Raw genomic sequence first — 7,171 nt, 5'->3', positions numbered from 1 at the left:
ATCTTTATGATTCTAAGCTTTATAAATTGGCATAAAACTTTGCAGGTCCTATAAAGTTGTTTCTCTAACAGTAGATATTTAAAAACCCTTTATGGAAGTATAAGTTGGAAATTGCCTGTTCAAAGAAATTTATGATTTTATTACAGCTGCATATTGACTATTCCTCTAGTAACCTGCAGGCAGAAAGTTACAGTTTATTTATTCAAACTGCAAATGAAATTGGGCAAAAAAGTAATTAGCAAGCAAGCAACAACAACAACAACAAAAAAACATAATGAAAAAGCACCATAAAAACAGTTCAGAATTTATTGGGTTGTCAGATTGTTAGAAAATAACACTTTAATTTTAAAAAGTGGGAAATGTGTGTGTGTGTGTGTGTGTGTGTGTGTATCTACACCAGTAGTTTAAACATAGGTATAGATTTTGCAAAAGCAATAATTAGGAATACCAGCATTGTTCTTAAATTTTCAAATAATTATAAATTCTTCTCATATATAATCTTAAGTATTCTATTTATAATAGAAATTTTATACTGAACAAAGTATTTTTAATTAAAGAGACAGAACTTGTTTGATTATTCTAGTTTTTTGAAATGTTGGTGGTAGATTTTATATACCCTAAAGATTGTAACATTGCATAATTCACCAAGCTAATGCATATATTTAGGAAAACCAAACCAAACAAAACAAAACAATGAAGATATCTTTATTAGCCCCGGTTAAAAATAATAACGGCACTGTTGTCTGGGTTGTAGCATTTTGTGACATGAAGAAAATTTTTGAATCTTCCTGGAAAAGAAAAGTCATATGTTATTGAACAATTTGTTTAAAGTAATACATATATTAGTCATGGAATTATCAACACAAACGCACAATGAAAAGAACAGAGATAGTCTGCCTAAAGCTTAAAAATTAGTCCATTATCTACTGATAAAGTAACATCTTAGAAAAAGAAAATGTAAAGATTCTGTGACCTCAGGTTACAGGCAAAACCAATTTAGAACACAACTAGATCAGTTTATTTAAAGCTATTTTAGTTCAGCGTGATGGCTCCCTGCAATCCCAGCTTTTTGGGAGGCTGAGGCAGGAGGATCACTTAAGGCCAGGAATTAGAAGTTGCAGTAAATCCTGATCTGGCCACCTCACTCCTGTTTGGACATAAAAACAAACAAACAAAGAAAAAAAAAAAAAACAAAAAAAACAAAAACGATGACTTAGAAAACAAAAAAACAAAAAGTTAGTTTAACTTATTAAAGTTATTAATTTTTTATATCATTTATATCATTTATGTCATTTTTTTTTTAATTTACACTTTTTTTTTAATCTGGTAAGAACAGCATCAGAAAACAACCTTCGATCTAGAGGAGAACCAAGAGCAGGGAGATCAGCAGCCAACTATTCCCAAGGCCAACCTTGCCGCAAAGGAACCTTTGGGTCACACCACCCCTAGGGCTGTAAATATATCTCTTAAAAGGCTCCTGTGAGTAAAATTCTCACCACTACAATCAGAAAATAACACTCGAGATCAGCACCCCAAGAAGTTAACATCTGTAGTTTAGAAACAAAAACAAATGGAGCTCCAGAAATGAAATTAAAAATCAGTCACATGAATGACAGGTGGCCGTCAGTTGGCCGACCCCTACTGGGTCTAAAGGGAAATCTGTCATTGGGGCCGCCTTGCCCTGGCAAGATGGGGTTAGGTCCTGGGAGTGGGCCAATTGGATCAAAGCATGGTCTGAGTGGAGGGAACTGGCTGGGCGTCTCCCCAGGACCAGGAATGAGTGAATTGATTGGGTCTCCAACATAGGGAAGTGTTAGTCTTTGGTCATATTCACCCCTGATAATTCCTGGAGGAAGGCGGGAGCTAGGAAACGGCCTAGGGTGCAAGGGGTTGGGATAGAATGGAATGGCGTGAGTTGACGATGGCAGGAGCATCACAAACTGCCCTTTGGGGGATTCTTTTCTTTGTATGTGCCTCTTCCTGTACAGTTCTTTCCAATCTGTGTCTTGAACTCTGACAGTATTGTCTTGAAAATCACGCAGATATAAAAACCTCCATAGAAGCGGGTCATTTGAAGCAGTAAAGAGGTCACGACAAACTGCAGACAAAGACAAGACGGAACGAACATCCAGAAGTCGGAAGATCCGTAGTTTCAGTTCCAATGGGAGGACGACCAACCCAAGTACATCTGGTAGGCTCTGTGCTTGTCGGGTAAAAGCCAGAAGAGGATATACCAGCTGGTCTTTAAAGAGGCGAGAGAGTTTCTGAAGATCTTTGTATATCTTGGCTACATTTTCCCCTAGTTTCTCTTTGCAAATAAAAGATTCTGGTAGCAGCTGCAATCTTTTCACACTTCTAATCTCATTGTTGATTTTCAGTGTAGCATTTACAACAATCAGGTTTCCCAGAGGCACACAGGTGAGAGTAGCGGAGCTGCCCTCGCAGAGAGGATGCATATAATGCAGCTTATACACCCCGCTCAACTTCCACTTCTCGGGCATGGACAGTGCTTTGGCTTCGGTGCCCTGAGGCATGTAACCTGACTCCAACATGAGAAGATGTATCAACAGGATCAAGGCATCACTGGCATCAGAACAGTCAGCTGATTGATACAACGTCTCTAATGAATGTGGCACTTGTCCTTCCACCGATTCACTACAGAGCATAGGTTCTGAGGGGTAGAAACCTGTGCCCTCTGCCATATCCTCAATATCTTGAATTGACTCAGCTTCAAAATTTTGACTAGGCCCTAACGTACTGTCGTCATTCCAAACATCAGACTGGGCTGCCTGTCCTTGGAATGAATCACTCGGTTGTTCATCCTGTATGCTAGTCTGATTGGAGCTGGTGGCCAAAGAGGGTTGGTCATTATTCTGGAGTGAAGAATGCTCTGAATCTGTGGATGAAGGTAAATTAGGCGCTGGAATGTCATCTTGAAGAGTCAAACATATCAAGTCCCCAGAAACAATCCCATAGGAAGCCAAGGTCTCTTCATCTCCAGTGAGGGCATCCTTGTAGTTCAATGTAATTGTAAATCGGGTATCAGAACTGTACCCCCAGGTGCACAGCAGGGCCTGGCTCAGGTGCGCGCATAGCTGCCCCAGCGTCGGCTCTGCCTCGGGCACCTCCAGCGGCCAGGTCCGCTTCAGAAGCCGCACCCGCAGCCTCATGACGGCGGCAGGCGGCCCGTGGGGCCTGGACCCGGAGGCAGCGACGGGGACGGCGGCGGGGCTGAGCAGCTCTAGCCCCAAACGGCTACAACCCCGGACCGGCGATTACCGGAGCTGAGGGGTTGCTGAGGCGAAACGAGGAAACAGCCACGCCACCGTGGCCGCCCTGCGGGTCGGGTTCTGGAATATGAGCGCCCGCCCCACTCCTGAGGGCGCCGCCTGGAGCGGACCCCGAGAGCTGGAAGCCGGCTGGCGGCCTAAAGGAGCCAGGCCTCTCGGGGTCGGCCGATCCCTGAGTGTCAATTTGATTGGATTGAAGGGTGAAAAGTAGTGTTCCTGGGTGTGTCTGTGAGGCTGTTACCAAAGGAGATTAACATTTGAGTCAGTGGACTGGCAGAGGCAGATCCGCCCTCAATCTGGGTGGGTACCATCTAATCAGCTGCCAGTATGGCTGGGATAAAAGAGGAAGAGGAAAGTGGTAGGCCTAGACTGGCAGCTAAGTCTTCTGGCTTCCATCTTCCTTCCATGCTGGATCCCTCCTGCCCTCAAACAGTGGACTCGAAGTTCGTCAACTTTTGGACTCTTGGACCTACATCAGCGGTTTGCCAGGGGCCTCTGGCCTTTGGCCACAGACTGAAGGCTGCACTGTTAGCTCCTGTATTTTTGAGGTTTTGGGACTCAGACTGGCTTCCTTGCTCCTCAGCTTGCAGACGGCCTACTGTGGGACATCACCTTGTGATCATGTGAGTCAATATTCCTTAGTTAACTCCCTTTTATATATACATCTATCCTATTAGTACTGGCCCTCTAGAGAACCCTGACAAATGCAATTCCATAACTATGAAATCTTTTCATCTACTAAAATATTTAAAATATCTTCTTCATTAAATAAATAAGCATATCATTTACACATATTGTTTTACGTCATTGAAATAAAATAAATAAAATCAGTGCAACTCAGAAGTTGGTAAGAGGAAGCAGTCCAGCAAGTTAAATATAATTAAGTTGTACTAATACAGGTGATGTAACAGAAGCAGGAGTCCAATACTTTAGGATCGTTTGAGAGATAATGTCTAATTTCATATGATAAAGTATGTGGGAATTGACTCCTAAGAGAAGGCATTTGAAAATGGTTCAAATCCTTACTCATTTATCAGAAACCCCTAATTATCTACTGATCAACAGATTTTCCTTTTTCAGCAGAAATCATTCTTCTGTGCAATACCCTGTGCATTCATAGTGCTTAAAGCGTATTTGTTGGATAAATCACAGCTCATATAGTATATTAATTTTGACAGAATCCCCATACTTTTCTCACCAGCAATCCGACTGTCCAAATGTCTCTGCATCTCTGAGTTTTTCTGCTGTTTGCCTTCCATCTCATGTACTTTAGAAATCTGAACACATTTTAAAGCTATGCTCAGCAGAATGTGAGACACTACATTCATTGTTTCTTTCTTTTCACTCCAATTCTGGCTTACCAAGTGTCTTGCATGGATGCTCAATTTCTTGCAATGAGTAAAGAATCTGAAAATGCCCTAAAGGAACTGCTGGCTGACTTCCTGAGTGTGGTCCTGCTTCTCCAAGATTTTGTCCTCTCAAGACCTGTCTTTTCTTTTCATTAATTCTTCAGTGCCCTTTAAGTTGCTCCTTTTCCTCCTTGCTTTGTTTCTTGTTTTTTAATTTTTATTTTAAAATATATATTTTTTTATTTCTTCAAGAACTAGGGGTGCATGGGTCTGATTCTAACTGCTTCATCAAAGATGGAAGAGAAAGTCCAAAAGTACTTGGCTTTGCATTTAGACAGAAACAAATTAACATTCTATTATAGGGTTTACTGTGAAAGTAACTTACTCTTTTTTTTTTAATAGTGCAAAATCCTTTACTTATAATTTACAAGTTATAATTGAAGTTATATTATTTTAGTCACATGTGAAAAATGCTTAGCACATGATTCAATACATTAAAGAAACAATAAATACCCTTTTGAATGAAATATTTAATAAAATGTATGTTACTGTAAAACGTAATTACACTTCAAAATGTATTTTAAAACAAATACATTTTTAGGTAAGAAAACTGGATAAAACCATTTATTCAACACATGACTTACAAAAATGAAGGATGAGAATCTTCTTAAAAAAAGCTTTATACAACAAGCAGCTGCAAGTATGTATTTGAACCAAAGTTGATGATGTGATTTCTTTTGTAATACCATGTTGTTATTTTCTAAATGGTAGACAAAAAAAAATTCTGTAGAAAGGGATACATTAAGTATACCAGTCCAATTTTATTACTTTTCAACTTATCTGGAAATGATCTGTAGTTTCATCAGTATAGCATCCTATTGATACAGTGTTCATTCTTTACTGAAACTGTAATAACCACGCTTGGCTTTTATATTATTCTGGGAAAAGTGAATACTAACTATATTATGCTATCATACTGTGAAAAATCCCCTCACACATATGCGTGCATGAATTTGCTTTCTACTGTAGCAAAATTCGTTTGAAAAAAGCATCTTCGAAGCAGGCATCTTGGAATTTATTTCTGCTTTTATGATAATGTTGCCCCTGACCTGACATATACAAACAATTATATATCAATATACCTGACAAAAGACAAATATGACTTTGTAAAAAATTCTGGAAGGAGAGTTAACATAGTGAAAATCATTTCTATTTTCAATGAACATTATGAAATCAGGAATTCTTTCATAGTGCTGACCCAGAAGAAAACTGTCAGACAATTCAAGAAAACAATTTATTGGGAATGTAATGATTTCATTGAATACCTGTGGTATTAAAAGTTTAATATTTACAATTTTTAACATTGAAATGTGAGATTTATAATTTAAACACATTAGAATTTAGTTAATTTGACTGGTACATAATTACCATTTAAAAAATCTAGATGGCACATCTATGCACCACTAAATTCAGCATTTAAATACCAACAGTTGCTGACTTAGGATGTTCTGACTTATGTTTTTTTCGATTTCATGATGAGTTTGTCAGGATATAACCCCATCGTAAATCAAAGAGCTCCTTAGGACTTCCCATGGAGCTATGGTTTTTACTAAATACATATGGCTTTCACACCATTGTAAAGTCAAAAAATCATTTAAATAGCTGTATTGCCAGCACTAAATGCATTTTTAACTTAATGATACTTTTGACTTATTATGGGTCTATAAAGTGTAACCCCATTTTAAGTTAAAGAGCATCTGATATTTTAAACTTCATTATTTTAGCTTGGTAGCCTTCATAGAGTTCATAAATTTATATACACTCGTAACAAGAAAAACATCATTCAAAATACAGGCCATTTTATACCATTAAGATTTCTCTGTTCTCAGATTTGAATCATTTCCATTTTGATATGTGCTTTTGCCACAGATATCTTCATTGTTGAGCTAATGAAGTAATTTTCTTGCCCTCACACTCAGTTACATTTCCCTTTTACTCTTTGTTGTCATTTTGTTTTGAAGAGGTATAACAATAACTTGAGGAGAGAGACATAGATATAGATTTTTTAAAAAAGTAAAAATCATATGAATGCAGTTTTCAGAACAACTTGCAGACCAATGAAAACTCTCAAAAATACCTTCTCATTACTGATCACATAAACTTTACAGATTCTCATCTTGTTTATTATTGTTTTCTTTCCTGTTATGTAAAGGTAACAAAGGATTTTTCTGTCTTTCTCGTGATATAATTTACAATACAATATTCCTTGTTAATGAGATCGGTTTATTGTCATTTGTCATCTGTTTCATTATTGAGGAAAAACTAAAGAAATGACTGTAACATAATCCTCTCTGAATTTTCCTCTTTTAAATTTTTGGCATGATACATCAACTTCTAATTACCTTCTATACTCCAGGCCAATCTACAGCTTAGGCTTATCCAAGCATTTCTCCTCAGACTTGAGAGAGTTAACTATTTTAATGCCATATAATTTTAATATCTTTCTGAAAAGTCTTTCGAATTTACATTTTA

The 7,171-nt window shown here is 37.9% G+C and overlaps 1 pseudogene across 1 annotated transcript; it reads right to left on the bottom strand.

The window, feature by feature from the left end:
- Positions 1-1,292: 1,292 nt before the first annotated feature.
- On the bottom strand, positions 1,293-3,454 carry LOC111525485 (annotated as a pseudogene). Its single transcript, XR_002726120.2, has one exon. The product of XR_002726120.2 is annotated as an F-box only protein 7 pseudogene (transcript).
- Between the last annotated feature and the right edge of the window lie 3,717 nt (positions 3,455-7,171).

This window comes from Piliocolobus tephrosceles, chromosome 1 (assembly GCF_002776525.5).
Source record: "Piliocolobus tephrosceles isolate RC106 chromosome 1, ASM277652v3, whole genome shotgun sequence".
NCBI classification, from domain to species: domain Eukaryota; kingdom Metazoa; phylum Chordata; class Mammalia; order Primates; family Cercopithecidae; genus Piliocolobus; species Piliocolobus tephrosceles.
Note: the sequence above shows the minus strand (reverse complement) of the source record. Positions and strands in the feature narration are given on the sequence as shown.